Source organism: Danio rerio, chromosome 7 (genome assembly GCF_052040795.2).
Source record: "Danio rerio strain M-AB ecotype USA chromosome 7, GRCz13ab, whole genome shotgun sequence".
In the NCBI taxonomy this organism is placed as follows: Eukaryota; Metazoa; Chordata; class Actinopteri; order Cypriniformes; family Danionidae; genus Danio; species Danio rerio.
In genome coordinates this window covers 55979597-55997415 of record NC_141027.1, presented here as the reverse complement: position 1 = coordinate 55997415, position 17819 = coordinate 55979597, and the positions used below count along the sequence as shown (strand labels likewise).

Sequence of the window (17819 nt, the reverse complement as noted above, 5' to 3'; positions counted from 1 at the left end):
TAGTTCCTTCCTCCATTTCATAAGTGTAAGCAAGTGTGAATAAATTGGTTGCCTCTTTGTTTTCTCTAGCTTGCAAATTATGTATTTAATTGTATTTTATTACTTGTAACCGCTTGTACTGTATGTGGTTAACTCTATATATTATCATATCCTGTCTAAAACCACATTGTTTATGGATTTAAATATGTTTGTGAGCTCGTGATCGACTTCCATTTATCATTGCTATGGCCACCATCAGCTGTTCCTACACACATGGTCAAGTTTCAAAATAGTTCAGCTTTTGCCACTGTGTGGATTTATACTGAATGTGTCTCACTGTTTTTACTTATGTTTAGGAGTGGAGTAATATGCTGGTGTTTAACTACATTGCTTTAATACACTCCAGCATTGGGCTCACACATACACTCTGCACTCTGACTAGTTCAAAATTGTTGATAAGCTGTGGTGGGCATTTCTCTTTGTCTCACACTAGACGTGGTTGACCAATCACAACAGACTGGCCCATCAAACCAATCAGCGCAGATTAGCATTGCGCTAAGGAGAGTATAGGGAACAAATGAATCACTGAACGAATTATATGGGAGTCATTGGGATAATTAGGTAAAAATAAATGCATATTATCAGACAATAAAAGTGTTTTTTTGACCTTGCATGCATATCAGACTGTTGTTGGAGATCTCTAAAACCAGACCATTTTAAATACATAATAAAGGGCTCTTTAAAAAATTGTTATTAAAACTATTATATTTAAAAATGTACTGAAAAAAAAGGTAACTGTGAAAGAGCACTTAAGAAATATTTTTCAAACAATTTAAATTTCACAGGAAGGTTAATAATCCTGACTTGTCCACATGAATTGATGCTGACTGAGTGAACTGAACAGAAGGTTCCATTAAGATTCATCATTTATAACAAGCACTACTAATGTACATATAAAAATAAGAAGTGCAAGTTTCATTCCGACACTAAGAGTCTGGTAGTCAGTGAGAGTGAAAGAGAAGTTTGAGTGACATGCTTTGACATTTTAACATTCGTATTTATACCAGGAAATATGTTGTGCTATTGTATGTTACATTACAAAATGCAGTTCATTATCTCATACACTTTATCTCGCTTCATGTCCTGTCGCTCAATCTCTCTCTCTCTCTCTGTCTGTCAGTGTCGTGTCCCTGTTGCGAAATGACAACCTTTTCATGCACATTCATTTCATCACAGCATCTTCTTTTAATCTCTGTGATTCAGAGCAGCGATAACAATGAAGAAACACATCCGTGACACATCTGCTTCCGCAATGCTCTGTTCTCTGTGCAAAAGTGGATGACTCCATTCCTCGTCGCACTGCCCGCGGCCACCTTCTCATTAGATAAAGTCCCTCTCTGAGCGGCCGCGCTTAAAATAACTTTCATTTACTGCAGTCTGTAAAGGGTGACTCAACAGGGCCGCTGAATGCCGGAGCTTCAGTGGGAGAGGACAAAGGGAGAGGACAAAAGAGCTGTGTTTCTCTGGCAGCACCCCGTCTTATCTCTTTCCAGCACTCTGGATGGCGACTGCAGCCACAGGAAAGGATTTATAATGTGCAAGAAAAAAAGAGATCTCCCTTTTGCGAACACTTACCCATGCCTCCCCTTTTTTTTTTTTTCTTACTCTATTTCTGCCTCCGCAGAGACAGTCATTTCCATACGGACACAATAAAGCCAATCAGACGCGAGCATCTCTTCCACTCCATCAGATGCGGAGAGAAAGAAAGGACATTCTTAATGCCACTACAGGTGAAGGTCAACGCATGAAGGGTGGTGTTGGTACAGAGATAGCGGCTCATAATGGAGAGATCTGAAGCCGTCCGAGAAGTGATCACTCAGTAGGGTGTAGGGAAGCGGTGCTGTATAGTCACATCAACAAAGAGCTAAATGAAGCTATGGAGGACCTGTCAGGAGTTGACATTGACAGGCTGTCTACAAACGGACCCCCCGTGAGAGCACTGAGCTGTCAATCAAACTGCTGTCATGCCGATAAGAATCCCATGCTGCAGCTTCTGCTCCAGTTACTGTAATTCTAGATGGCCTGAAACAAAGTTTGTGTGGCCGCAGCAGGCGTATGTTGTAATCGTAGTCAAGTGTTATAATCACAGTCTCAATGTGCATTCTGTTTATTTGTTAAAGAGCCCCTATATATGTTATATATAATATACGTTTTTTAGTAAATTTTTTAATTTAATAGTTTTAATAACCAGTTTTAATAAATTTGAAAGAGCCCTTATTATGTAATAAAAACATAATTTGGTAATTATATATAATCAAAATAATCATATTTTGGTAACAGGGGTCTCCAACAACAGTCTGATATGCATGCAAGGTCAAAAAACACTTTCATCGTCTTATATTATGCATTTATTTTTACCTAATTATCCCAACCCAATTCATTCAGCAATTTTTTTTGCTCCCAAACCCCTCCATAGTGTAATGCTAATCTGTGCTCTTTGGTCAGATGAGCCAGTCTGTTGTGATTGGTTGACTGCGTTCAGCACGAGACAGAGAGAAACGCCTACCATGGCTTATCAACAATTTTGAAGTAGTCAGAGTGCAGAATGTATGTGTGAGCCCAATGCAGGAGTGCATTAAAGCAATGCAGTTAAAGACTATGAGTCCATTCTTTTATACATGTATAAAACTTTTTTTTAAAACACGGCACACCTTTAGATTTAAGCCTTAGCTGGATATTTCACTTTACTTAGAGCTGTGTTACACACTGCATGGAAGGTAATTTTCAAAAACCCATAATACTGACTCTTTAAAGCACATGTTGGCCAAAAATTTGACCTAGCATGATGTGTTGTTTTGTGATTTTAAAAAATGGCCAGAAATAGTGCTGGACAATATGACAAAAAAAATTATTTCACAATATAAGCTATCTTATATGATCACGGTATACCTGTTCTAGGAGGCACGGTGACAGCAATAAGGTTGCTGGTTTGAGTTCCGGCTGGACCAGTTGGCATTTCTGTGTGGAGTTTGCATGTTCTTCCCATCTTGGCATGGGTTTCCTCCGGGTGCTCCGGTTTCCTCCACAGTCCAAAGACATGTGGTATAGGTGAATTGAATAAACTAAATTATCCGTAGTTTATGAGTGTGAATGAGTATGTATGGGTGTTTTCTTAAGTTTAACAAACAGTTCAAGCAATAAGGCACAGAGACCATTAACAACAGTGGTGACATAAGGATAATCAGGGTGTGACACAGAGGACAAGAGAAAAACACAATCAAACATACACAACAGTGTAGGACTGAGACCTACTATTTCAAAGCCAATAAAATGTTCATATGCAAATGTAAGTGCATCAAAACATCAGCAGGAACTGAAAAAGGACATATTGACAAATGCTTAACCTGATTTATTTTGCTGCCTGCAGTGTGACGGAGGAATAAGGCACATATATTCATTCATCTTCTTTTTTAATTAGTTATTAATCAGAGGTCACGATAGCAGAATGAACCGCCAACTTATCCACCATATATTTTACACAGCGGATGCCCTTCCAGCCACAACCCAACACTGGGAAACAGCCATACACTCTTTCATTCACAGACATACACTACAAACAATTTAGCTTATTCAATTCATCTATAACGCATGTCTTTGGACTGTGGGAGAAGCCCACGCCAACACAGGGAGAACATGCAAACTCCAAACAGAAATGCCAACTGACCCAGCCGGGGCTCAAACCAGCAACCTTCTTGCTGTAAGGCAATCATGCTACTCACTGCGCCACCGTGATGCCCCACAACAAGACATGACAAAACTAAATATTTTCATTTTTATCTTATATCATTAAGTTTGGTCAAAATAGTTAAGTGTGAACTTGGATAAGGTCTTTCATTTCAGTTTATTTGTCCAAAAGAGCTAGCTGGGAACCATTTACAGGTACTGTGTAATATCATTGCACCTGCTGCAGCCATGTTTATTGATTATTATACCTTAATAAGAGTAAAGTTCCTAGTCATATCAAGCTAGAATAGCAACTTTTTATTTTCCATCACACTTAGTATACAATGTAACTACAAAAGAGTCAAGGTTCAAATAGGAGAATTATCAAAACTCTCTATTTTATTGTTTGATGCTAATGGTCTAATCTGATTCAATGATCTATGCTAAGCTAAGCTAAAACTGAGACCCAGACCTAAAGATTGGCGGATTGCATTCAAACATGGTAATTCTCACAGTTTAAATAGGGGAGGTGTAAAAATAGCATATTTCCCCAGTGGAGAAGTGGATTTCCTTAATGATTTATTTAAAGTCCCAGCTTCATCAATAAAAGACAGTGACTGCCCACATAACAAAATTTCTCTGGCCCACACAATCAACTTTTGCTTGGCCCACATGCCGCAGTGAATTACGGCACATGATTGGACCAAGTCTGGCTTCCATAAGGGTCAAATATGGACCATATCAGGGCCAAGTCTCAGCCAAGTTAATAACCCATAAGTGAGCCTGAACTGGACCAAATATGTTGGTGTGCCAGGATTTCAGTGAATTTAATAGACCCATGAAGCAAGTTCGACTTAAGGCCGCGTTTTTTTCTTGAAGCGACCCAATTGGTAGAATTTTTTCTTTACTCAAAAATAATTTAAATGTATTTTAAAGGTGGGTCAAGTTAGGCCAAATTTGTGTGGGCCACATATACATTTTTAAAATCTGGGACAAATACTACATTTGATATCTGGCCCAAGTGCCGCTTTAAGAATGGTGCCACCATTTTTTGCCAAGCCTGAGCCATGTTTGGCCCACATGCTATATGCCAGTGCCGGTTGAATGCCTGCTGTGCCAGCTTTATGCCAAATCTGTACCAGAATTCTTTTCTACCTGGGTGGTGAGTGGGAACCCTGCATTTTTAGACTGTACTATGCCATTCATTTCAATTCTTAACGTAGTGAGAGTATAAGTTTCAGAGGATTGTCTCACCCAGGTAGTCTTTTCAATTTGAGACCAGAACAGAAAACTCAATACTGAAGTGCTCGTTGTAGAAAACTTATGTAGAGCCTTTCAAGCTTAACCCATCTATTCTTTTTAACCTCTTCAATTTAGTTTTAGCAGCACCATAAGATGGATGCATAGCAGTAGTGTATAAGAAGCAGTTTGTGTGGCCATAGAAGGACCTGACAGACAGGGCTATAACTCCCCAGCAGGGAAGAGAGCCATAAACACTACATCAAGACCCAGGACAACCAGTCATCCATCTCTCAGACAACCAGGAGCCCGTCCTGTAGAAGATAGCACTCTGTACTGACTGAGGCAGTTACATAAAGAAGGCGGGCATGTGTCTTTGTTAGATGCATGGGAGAGGAAATGTGAAATAATTCGGTTAAAAAAGTTTGAACTATATATAATACACTGAAAAAGAATAAATCATTGGATTTACTAAATATTTTGAAGGTAAGTGGTTGCAAACAATTTATATGGGCTGAATACAAACAAACAAATTAAGTTGAACATTACTCACATTTATTTTGTGTAAATTCAGCTCATAGAAATTGCTTGCAACCCCTTAAATCCATTCATTGATTTTCCTTTAGCTTAGTCTCTATTTCAGAAGTCCCCACAGCAGAATGAGCCAACTGTTCCAGCATATGTTTTACACAGCGGATGCCCTTCCAGCCACAACCCAGTACTGGAAAACACCCATACACAATCATTTACACACACTTATACATTATTGCCAATTTCATTCATTCATTTTCTTTTCAGCTTAATCCCTTTAATAATCTGGGGTCGCCACAATGAAATGAACTGCCAACTATTCCAGCATATGTTTTATTTAGGGTATGCCCTTCCAGCCACCACCCAGTACTGGTAAACACCCATACACTCATTCACACACACACACACACACACACACACAAACACACACTATTACACTATGGCCAATTTAGTTTATTCAACTCACCTTTGCCACATGTCTTTGGACTGTGGGGGAAACCAGAGGAAACCTATGCCAACACAGAGAAACATCCAAACTCCACACAACTGGTCCAGCCAGGACTTGAACCAGAGACCCTCTTGCTATGAGGGGGCAGTACTAACCACTGAGACACTGTGTTGCCTATAGTAAATCCAATAAATCGATTTTTTTCAGTGTAATATTGTAGATTTTGATCAATATTATGGCATTTTGCCTAATTATAAACATTCAGAAGAGACATTACTAGATTATTTTTCAGTAAAAAATAAACTATAAAATATACAAAGTGAGACCAGGGATGAAAGCAACACTTTTTCTTTGTTTGAGGTTCTGTTGGTTGTTCTTTCTAGATGTTTCAAATTTTGATACATTGTAGGCACATTTGTCTACTATATATATAATGCACTTGGATTGGTTCTCAAAATCACAGATCATGTTAGTTAAAGCCAAATACAAAGACTTCTGTTGTTACTTAAGGCTTTATACTTCTGCGTCGAGTGATTTCCATGATCCTTGGTGGGTGCCATGCATTTACACGTCTGCATGCTGTTTGGGTTGCCCTGCAATAACACTTCCGAAGCACTTGCTGGCAGCACGTTATGTGATGTTCCTCTGCATCAAGTGTTTTAAAGTTTGTTTAGTTTTTTCTGAACGCTACCTTAATGTACAAGTAGCTAAATCTCGCTCATTCAGACGCGGGAACCAGCGGACGTACAACATTTTTTATCATAAGGTAAACACAAAACATCTGCAGCTCCTTAACGACGCTGGACACTTGTAAACACTCGCTCCATCTGGCTCGCTGCTCTCTGCACCACCCATACTCGTCACCAATACCAAGCCAACCAATCATAGAGCTTGCGTTACATGGTTTTGGGACATGTGGTTACTTTTTTAGAGGTGCGTACACTTGACGCAGAAGTATAAAGGCAAGATGCATGGGAGAGAAATTAAGAAATGATTAAATTAAAAAGTTGAGAGAAAAAATGATTCAGTGGATTTACTAAATATTTTGAAGGTAAGTTGTTGCGAACAATTTATATGGGCTTAAACCAACAAACACAGCCCATATAAATTGCCTGCAACCACTTACCTTCAAAATATTTAGTAAATCCAATGATCTGGGGTCGCCACAGCGGAACGAACCGCCAACATATCCAGCGTATGTTTTACGCAGCAGATGCCCTTCCAGACGCAACCCATCTCTGGTAAACACCCCAAACACCCTCAAACCAGCGACCTTCTTGCTGTGAGGCGACAGCACTACCTACTGTGCCACTGCATCGCCTAATCATGAAACATTCATTCATTCATTTTTTTTCTTGTCGGCTTAGTCCCTTTATTAATCCAGGGTCGCCACAGCGGAATGAACCGCCAACTTATCTCGCAAGTTTTTACGCATCGGATGCCCTTCCAGCCGCAACCCATCTCTGGGAAACATCCAAACACACATTCACACACACTCATACACTACGGACAATTTAGCCTACCCAATTCACCTGTACCGCAGAAACGCCAACTGAGCCGAGGTTCGAATCAGCGACCCAACGACCTTCTTGCTGTGAGGCGACAGCACTACCTACTGCGCCACTACCTCGCCCTAATCATGAAACAAGTACGCTTAATTATTATCACTTTTGAATATCTTTCAGTTCTTGGTGTTAATCTGGAAGCTTATCTTACAAATCCAAATTAACTGGCAGCTGATCTTATCTTATAAACATCTTTGCTGAGAGGAATTTATTGTAACCTTAAGAAATGATCGCTGTGCTCTAATTAAATTTTTTTTTATCAGTGTGTTACTGTGTAAATCATCAGTATAGTATTGTACAGTATAGTCTACACTAGTATAATATAGTAATTAAGATTAGTATAGTCAACAAATATTTTTTCAAATTTGGAGCAAAGATTACATTATTTCTGATAATATTTTTTACTGTTCTGTAATTTTGATCTGCACTGTACATCTTTTAGTAGACACTTTTAACCAAAGTGACTTACAATTGAGAAATTCAACATACACTCCCTGGCCATTCTATTAGGTACACTTTACTAGTAGTCGGTTGGACCCCCTTTTGCCTTCAGAATTGCCTTAAACTTTCGTGTCATAGATGCAACAAGGTACTGGAAATATTCCTCAGAGATTTTGGTCCATATTGACCTGATAGCATCACACAGTGGCTGCAAATTTGTTGGCTGCACATCCATGATGCCAATCTCCCATTCCACCATATCCCAAAGATGCTCTATTGGATTGACATCTGGTGACTGTGGAGGCCATTTGAGTACAGTGATGCAAATTTGTTGGCTGCACATCCATGATGCCAATCTCCCATTCCACCATATCCCAAAGATGCTCGATTGGATTGACATCTGGTGACTGTGGAGGCCATTTGAGTACAGTGAACTCAATGTCATGTTCAAGAAGCCAGTTTGAGATGATTCGGTACACTGTGGTCATAAAAGGATAGACATGGTCAGCAACGATACTCCGGTAGGCTGTCGTGTTCCTATTCTTAGCTGACAAAAGTTCAATTCAATTCAATTCAGCTTTATTTGTATAGCGCTTTTACAATGTAGATTGTGTCAAAGCAGCTTCACATAAATGGTCATAGTAACTGGAACAGTGTGGTTCAGGTTTTAGTGTTTAAGTTCAAAAGTTGCACCCGGTGAGGTCTTGAGCCGGCGTAGCCCATCCGCCTCAAGGTTGGACAAGGTTTTTGAGTTACTGTTGTCTTTCTATCAGCTGGAACCAGTCTGGCCATTCTCCTCTGACCTCTGTCATCAACAAGGCATTTGCGCCCACAGAACTGCCGCTCACTGGATGTTTTCTCTTTTTTGGACCATTCTCTGTAAACCCTAGAGACGGTTGTACGTGAAAATCCCAGTTGATCAGCAGTTTCTGAAATTCTCAGACCAACCCGTCTGACACTAACAACCATGCTACGTTCAAAGTCACTTAAATTACTTTTCTTCCCCATTTTGATGCTCGCTTTGAACTTCAGCAAATCGTCTTTACCATGTCTATATGCCTAAATCCATTGAGTCGCTGCCATGTGATTGGCTGATTCGTAATTTGCATTAACGGTGGACAGGTGTACCTTATAAAGTGTGTGCAAGTGATTTATCACAAAGAGAAAAAAAAGGTACACGTTTGCACCTACATGGTCCATATTAACACCTCAAGGGTACGTACTAGTACCTTAAAAGTACAAAACCACCCCAGTGTAAGTTTGCTTACCTTTATTTCTGAGAGTGTAGGTTTGATTGCACATCATGAAATTCTACCCAGTGTAGTGACAAAACATCGTTAAAATGTGTAATTTTCCATTCAGATTCTTTCAATATGTTCTCTCAATCATATTACAGTCTTCAGGTATTACTAACACTCTAACCATCTGTTTTATCACAAAGTTGGTCTGCACTTTTCAGGAAGGTGGCTGTTTTCCAGTGCCATAATGTTGTTTTTGTTTGGGGTCAATTCGAGACAAGCAAAAACAAACTGTAGAAAAAAATAATTAAATCAAATAAATAATTGACAGGAGTAAACTGCTACAGAATGAACACTTTGGGTTAATCCAAAAAAAAAAAAAAAAAAAGAAACTAGCAAGTGAAAATTCACCATGTTTCAGATATGGCAAATATTGCAGATCCCCAAGCAAAAAAAGAGATTAAGGTCAAGAGGTCAGAATTGATGGTATTTGAACAATTAGTGATTAAAGAAAAAGCTTTTACAGATCATTAATCAATGAAAAAAGTTGTCAGAATAAAATAACTTTAGCGTATTTAATGAGGCCATTATGTTCAACAAACATGAAAACACGATCAAATTCTCAAAGATGTTTAACACTAGAACTACAGAGGAAGTCATTTTAAAGTGCACATAGTTTACCCCTTTTTTAAGATTTAATATTATTATGGTTCTTCTGAATGTGCCAGTTTAGGTTCAATTCAAAACACAGTTCAAATTTTTTTATTATAATGTGTTAAAAAGTGTTATTTTGGAGGCGTGTACACAGCTTGCTGTTTTAGGGGTGTGTTGCTTCACATGAAAATTAGTTTCAACTTCCCGCCCAATGTAACAAGGGGGCAGAGCCAAGAGCTACCCCGCTCTGTGTTTGGCAACAGACAGGCAGACAGAGAGAAACAACATGAGTGATAGGATCAGCATTCAGCCATACCTGTACAACTCGGACACAGACCAAGCAGAGAGTACAAAATCATTTGTGTCTTTGTAAAGTTTTACAGCCAACTGTGGGCTAGTTTAAAGTTCCGAACTTGTACACCGAGGCTAATAACAACACACACTGAATTAACCATTAATCATGGCTGGGTGCCGCGGACAGCCGCCGACTTGAAGAGCCGGTGTGTGTACCCAGATAGAAACCTATGTTTAGAATTGTAAAATGCATGGCGCTGCATGGTGCGATGCTCAGAGCGGCGCTTCTAGTGTGCGACCTGCAGTCAAGTTTGTTATTTTATTTTCAATTTAGAGACGTGCACGGGAGGCAACGCGCTCGCACTTTCCAGCTGCACCTTGTTAAGTTCACAGGGAGCTTCTGTGACCGTGAGAAATGCACACAGCTGAAGTTTAAGGTAGATGCATTGAAAAGTACACGTTCACAAACTTACCTTAAGTTTCAAACAATAATTCTGATTGGAGCGATCATGTGGTGAATGTTGATCTTGTGTTGAGCCAAATGGGACAATAACCACCATATGTTTCTATTCACCAACTTCATTTGCGAATTTTGAAAGTAAATACATTAAAAAATGCTTAACGGAAAGTCGGAAGTGCATAACTGTTAATGAAATGTTAAAACTTATGCGTACAACTGAGAATAAACTTTTTATCCAATAAGGGAAAACATGGTCATAAACGATAATGTAAATACTCAATAAATTTCAGTTTGCGCATCAAAAAAGTAATGTGATTTTGTTTTAATAGGTTATGTGATCACAAAAATAGGCAGGATCAATGGACAAACAATAGACTGACCACATTGTAAAATATCTGAAATGCTGTTTTGTTCATTCTAAAAGTGGTTAGTCAAAGTCTTGTCATTAAAATGGTTGAGTATTATTATCTCCCAAAACCGTCTTGAGCGGTTGTGCTTTCAAAGATTGGTCTTGCACCTCCAGGAACTGGCAAAGACAACGGGGAATAGAGCACAATAAATAGGGAAAAGCAAACAAGGCACAGGTAAACATAGTTAGACAAACAATGACTAAACAAGGGGGTGTGGCAAGGGAAAACAAGGAGGCAGGACAAGGGGAGCACATGGCGAACACAAACAAAAACAAAGCCATAACAGAGACATTAAACAAAGACATAAGAGACAGGGCTGGATACTGATTCACATTGGCTTCTCCTACTGCAGAAAATTAAATTTTCCTTATTGAAATATGGTGTCAGTTTATCAGGAACTTTTTTTTTTTTTAAATGTTTTATGTGATATTCCAGTTTTTCACATCTTTGCATAGAAACATAGCAATTTAAACCCCTTATAACTATTGTTGGGACATTTTGGGGTTTTTCCAACTTATATGTTGATTCATTGTTTTTTTTTTTTTTTTTATGGACTTGACTTGTCACAGTTGTTCTAACAATCTGCTGTTTTTACAACCAGTGCTTTAATGTTTTGCACGGTCCATAGTCAATATGTCTTGTTTGTTGTGACAATCAACTAGCCTTGGGCTACTCCCAACAGTGTTGCCAATTCTCAACAGTGTTTTGTGGCAAAAGCCTGCCTAGTAAATGTTGCCATAGATGACATCATACTGGCAAGTCCTGAAAACGATAAGCCCTGGCCAAGAATTCACTAAATTTGATGCTAAGTTATTTTTGATGGTGCCAGAAATTATGATAAAGTTGTTATGCTAGTCTGTTTACAGATATTACAATATGGGGGACATACAGTATGTGATTATGTATTATTTGTCAAGGTTTACAAATAAGCACTTGATATTTAAGGAAAAAAGCTAAAATTATATTATTTTATCCATCATCAAGCTAACTGTTTATTATTTTAACCAGGGTACACTGTAAAAAAATAAGCCAGTACAACAACAACAACAACAAAACATAATCCTTATTTCCTTTCACTGTTTCTTGTTCACTCAACTTTTGAAAATATCAGATGCACTGACCTAAAATTATTTAATTAAAAAAAAACAAAAAACATTTAGTTGGGTTAACATAAGATTATTAGTTTTCTGGAGAGGTGAACTACTATGTAACAAAACTTTAAGTTGTGCCAACTGAAAAAAAAATTGTCTGCAGAACTGGAATGCCTTAAGATGAGTGAACAACAACAACAAAAGCATAATCTTTATTTTTCTTTAGTTTTTTTTTCTCATGTACTCAACTTTTGAAGACATCAGCTGCACTGACCTAATATGTCTGAAGTTGAGTGAACAAAAATAATACATTTTCAGAACAAACAAACATAGGTTAATTGAAAAAAAAAAACGTAAAGATAAATGTTAACAAAACATTTAGTAGACTCAGAAGAGGAGGTATTATAATAAGGGTAAACAAGGCAAGGATCAAAACATGGCAGGACAAACAGAGAAAACCACTTTGTAAAGCTTCACATGCTAAAACAAGACTCAGTGTGTGTGAATAAGGTGTCTTTAAAGTCCTAGTAACCAGTCCATCATGAGATTCCAGCTGTGTGTGTGTGTGTGTGTGTAATCAGAAACTGATTCCTCCATTTAAATCCCCACATTCAAATAGTTTGAGTATTTGATTTGCCACTTAATTGTTACAGGATTTTACTACGTCATTCATGAAAATGAAATATCAATGTCATTGGAATCATTGAAGAATGCATTTTGTTTTAGTATTTGATCATTTTATTTAGCATTTGCGAAGTTGTTTTGAAAGTTCAATTTATTGTTTGATTTTTTTCGATATTTAGATTTTCATTTTGCTTGGAAAATACATCCAAGTTTTTCGCTCATTCATTCATTCATTCATTAATTCATTCATTCATTCATTCATTCATTCATTCATTCATTTATTCATTCATTCATTTACTTATTCATACATTTTCTTTTCGGCTTAGTCCCTTTATTAATCTGGGGTCGCCACAGTGGAATTAACTGCCAACTTATCTAGCATTTGTTTTACACAGCGGATGCCCTTCCAGCCACAACCCATCACTGGGAAATCCATCCACACTCAAACGCAAACGCAGGGAGAACATGCAAACTCATCACAAAAACACCAACTGACCTAGACGAGGCTCAAACCAGCCACCTTTTTGCTGTAAGGCGACTGCACTATCTATTGCGCCATTGCATCGCCTATATAAGTTTTATATATATAAAACAGTTAAATAACTAGTTAACTTTGAGATGAAATTCACATTTAAAATCTTTTTGCAGCTGTACCCAAATAAATAAATAAAGTAAATGACAAATAGACTAATTGCGTTAGCGTCAATGCAGTAGTATTTTGTTGTTGTTGTTTTTAATAATAATAATAATAATGACATTAATGTTATTATTGGTTTTACTATTATTTTTGTTGCTGTTGTTGGGGTTAGAAATATTGCAACCTTTACCTTTTCAATTGAGGAAGTCTGAGATTAATTCAACTTAAAGTAACAAGTTGGCAGAAGCTTTGGGGTAAACATACAAAGTTTTGCTCCCCAAACTAATTTAGATTTAGGTTAGGTAGACGTGTTAAATGTAGTTGCACAGACATTTTTTACTGATTTTTGCCAAACCAACAACACAAAAAAAAAGTAATTTAAACTTTTTTCAAGTTGGATTTTGATAACACTTTATTTTGATGGACCATTTGAGAATTAGAATGTCTGCTTAAAATCTGTTGATACTGCTCCGTCAACAGACATTTAACTGACTATAGGAAACTTAGCAAGTACATCTCCACTTACAATAACCCTAACCCCAACCTAACAGTCTACTTACAATCTAATGCAAATTAGTTGTAATGTAATTTAAATTCAACAAACGGATCAAGAAAATAAAGTGTGACTTGTATATTTTTACAGTGTTGTTGCTAAGCTAGTCTGTTTTCAGATATAGATGGAGATACAGATACAGATATATGCATACTTTGCCTCTCAAGACATCCCACGGTTCTGTGCAATTGTGTAGTGTACACAGGACATAAACATATGCCATTTGCTTTCCTTTTTTCAGTGTATACTACATTGTGATTGAGAGATGGACTTGAAATTTCTTGGGTATCTCTAAGACTAAATTTGTTGTAGATCATTAGACATGATGTGCCTTGGAAAACAACTTGGAAAACAACTTCTCTCGGGAGGAACATTCGTACACAAAACACGGCAATGAGGCAGCAAGCCAAAACTGCCTTGGTTTGGGGCTTAGTGAGGATGTGCACACAGAAAACAGATTCCATCATTTCACATTTGATCAGTTTGAGATGTTTGCCCTTGCGAGAGCAGCACAGACTGACACATCGGTAAATGTACCCAAATTGCATTTGGCTGTAGTAAAATCTTCGAATGTCTGAGCAGATATTGCATTTCCATATACACAAGCAGAGTAGACCAGATATCAGTGCCATGGATTATGAATTTTTGGATGTAGAGGACTCATAGACTCATAGAGGATTTATTTAATATCTACAGTCTAAGTGTGTATTAGCTGTAATGAGAGAAGCAGTGCAGTGCAATGTAGTGAATGATATCTCAAGGCGGAGAGTTTTGATCTTGAACTGTTCAATTTCACTAACATTAACTTACTTCACAAACATACACTGCACACCTCACACCCACACACAGCTGCTTTTTCTACCATGTGTCCCATAAGCCAGTAAAGTGTTCATAACCCATTTTACTTCCGCAATGTGACGTATTTCCTTGTATAACTATATAACACCTTTGCAAATCCATAAGTGTAGCATGGACTTCAGCTTAAAGTTTTATAATAATAAAGCAAAGCTCCTGATAATATCCGAAGGGGCACGTTGATGTCAAAATGACATAAATAAATGTCAAAAATGCAAACTGATTAGATGTCAAAACCTTGACGTCTATTTGAAATACACACACTGTCTGACAAACGTTTTGTCGCCTATCATCTGGAATGGCAAAGAAAACGTTCTTGCAGGACTCCAAGAGTTCATTAAGATTCTTTGGATTCATCTTCAATGCCTCCTCCTTCATCTAACCCCTGACATGCTCAATAATGTTCATGTCTGGTGACTAGGCTGACTAATCCTGGAGCACCTTCTTTGCTTTCAGGAGCTTTGATGTGGAGGCTGAAGTATGAGAAGAAGCACTATCCTGCTGAAGAATTAAACCTTTCCATGTGGTTTGTAATGTAATTGGCAGCACAAATGTCTTGATTCCTCAGGCTGTTGATGTTGCAATCCACTCTGCAGATCTCTCGCACACCCCCATACTGAATGTAACCCCAAACCATTTTTCCTTCACCAAACTTGACTGATTTCTGTGGGAATCGTAAGTCTATGTAGGTCTTCTGCGTATTTGTGATAATTGGAATGCAGTTCAACAGATGAAGTCAAATTATTATTGTTTCTCTCACAACTGAGATTGATGACAAGACTTTTGTTTGTGTACATGAATGTCATTTTGACCACCAAAATAAGCATTAAAATATAAGAAATTCTAATCTTACACTGAAGAGTATCCCTACGATGCATGTGATCTAACTTGATATCAAAATTAAATCAAATTAACATCTAATATTGGTGTCAACAAACACTCCATTTTATCATTTAATAAATTTTTTATGTCAATGTTAGACGTGAATTTGATGACATTTTAATAATTCCAGATTTCATTACTTCACTCATCATTAAAATGTTTTTTTTTTTTTTTCGAATCCAGGGTTGGGTTTCTCCAGGTGCTCTGGATTCCCCCACAGTTCAAAGACATGCGGTACAGGTGAATTGAATAAACTAAATTGGACATACTGTATTTGGATGTTTCCCAGTACTGGGTTGCAGCTGGAAGGGCATCCGCTATGTAAAACATATGCTGGATAAGTTGGCGGTTTATTCCACTAGGATAACCCCTGATGAATAAAGGGACTAAGCCAAAGGAAAATTATGGATGAATGAAGGTTATAAATTTATCTATCATATACCATAACCAGCAATGGAGTTATAACATTATGACTGTAAGTTGTGGAGACTTCTAAATTGATTTTTGACGCCAATATTAGATGTGAATTTGATGTCATTTGACATCAAGGTAGTCGGGTTGACATCAAATTAATTTTAGGTGTTTTTTTGACATGTTTTCGATGTTGTTTTAAAATCAATGCGCCTGCTGGGATATTTGAATACTATTCAAGTAATAATACCAAATTTCATTACTTTCATTACTTTCAAATTGAATTTTTTCCCAATCCAATTAGCCTCTTTAATAAAATATGATTTTAAGATTTTAAGGTTCTGAATTAAAAAAAAAAAACATTGATATCATAACTATAACCAGCAATGGATTTACATCAATATGATTGTCAGTTGTGGAGATTTCTAAACTGTTTTTAATGTCAATGTTAGATGTGAATTTAATGTAGTTTTGACAATTGACATAAAATCAATTTGCATTTTTTGGCTGTTTTTTTTTTTTTTTTTCGAAATCAATGTGGCCGCTGGGATATTTACATGATATTCAAGTAATAATTCCAAATTTCATTACTTCACTCATCATTAATTTTTTTTTCTTATCCGATTAGCAACTTTTATAAAATATGACTTTAAAAAAAAAAACAATTTTAAGATTTTAGGGTAATAAATAATAATAATAATAATAATAATAATATAATGTTAACCATAAACAGCAACGGATTTACATCAATATTACTATAAGTTGTGAAAACTTCTAAACTGGTTTTTTACATTGTTAAATGTGAGTGTGCATTTACTAACGGGAACAAACAATGAACAATACATTTACTACAGTATCTGTTCATGTTAACATTAGTTAATGAAAATACAGTAGTTCATTGTTAGTTCATGTTAACTCATGCTGCAATAACTAATGTTAACAAGCATGGACTTGGATGTTAATAAAGGATTATTAAATGTTCAATTATGATTAATAAATGCTGTACATGTGTTGTTCATGATTAGTTCATGTTAGTAAAAGCATAAAACGAATGAACCTTATTGTAAAGTGTTACCAATAATTCTAAGTTGAATTGCTTCAGTGGGCGACACAGTGGCGCAGTAGGTAGTGCTGTCACCTCACAGCAAGAAGGTCGCTGGTTCGAGCCTCGGCTGGGTCAGTTGGCATGTCTGTGTGGAGTTTGCATGTTCTCCCTGCGTTCGCTTGGGTTTCTTCCGGGTGCTCCAGTTTCCCCCACAGTCCAAAGACATGCGGTACAGGTGAATTGGGTAGGCTAAAGCAGGGATGGGTTGCAGCTGGAAGGGCATACTCTGCCTAAAATATGTGCTGGAAAACTTGGTGGTTCATTCCACTGTGGCAACCCCAGATTGTCAAAGGGACGAAGGCAAAAAGAAAATTAATTTATTACTTCATCCATCATTAAAATTGTTTTTTTTTTTTTTGCTAATCTGATTAGCCATATTCATAAAATATGACACTTTAAACAACTATATTAAGATTTTAGGGTAATGAATTTAAAAAAACTGTTAAGCATAACCAGCAATGAATTTACATCAATATCAGGTTGATTAAGTTGTGGAGACTTCTAAACTTATTTTTGACGACAATGTTAGATGTGAAATTGATGTCATTTTGACATTAAGGTAGTCAATTGAAATCAAATCTATTTGCTTTTTTAGGTGTTTTTTGACATGTTTTTGACATCATTTTGAAATTAGTGTCCCTAAGGGGGTATTTACATGATTTTCAAGTAAAGATTCCAA

General features: G+C 37.1%; 1 protein-coding gene and 1 long non-coding RNA gene across 7 annotated transcripts in view; both read left to right on the top strand.

Annotated features, from left to right (window-relative positions):
* The window catches only part of cbfa2t3 (CBFA2/RUNX1 partner transcriptional co-repressor 3), an 86942-nt gene that overhangs the window by 12510 nt on the left and 56613 nt on the right, over window positions 1–17819 (top strand). The window lies entirely within an intron of this gene.
* LOC147836123 (uncharacterized) lies at window positions 4493–10066 on the top strand. Its single transcript, XR_015496337.1, has 3 exons — window positions 4493–8243; window positions 8357–8482; window positions 8614–10066. It is a non-coding gene; the product is annotated as an uncharacterized LOC147836123 (long non-coding RNA).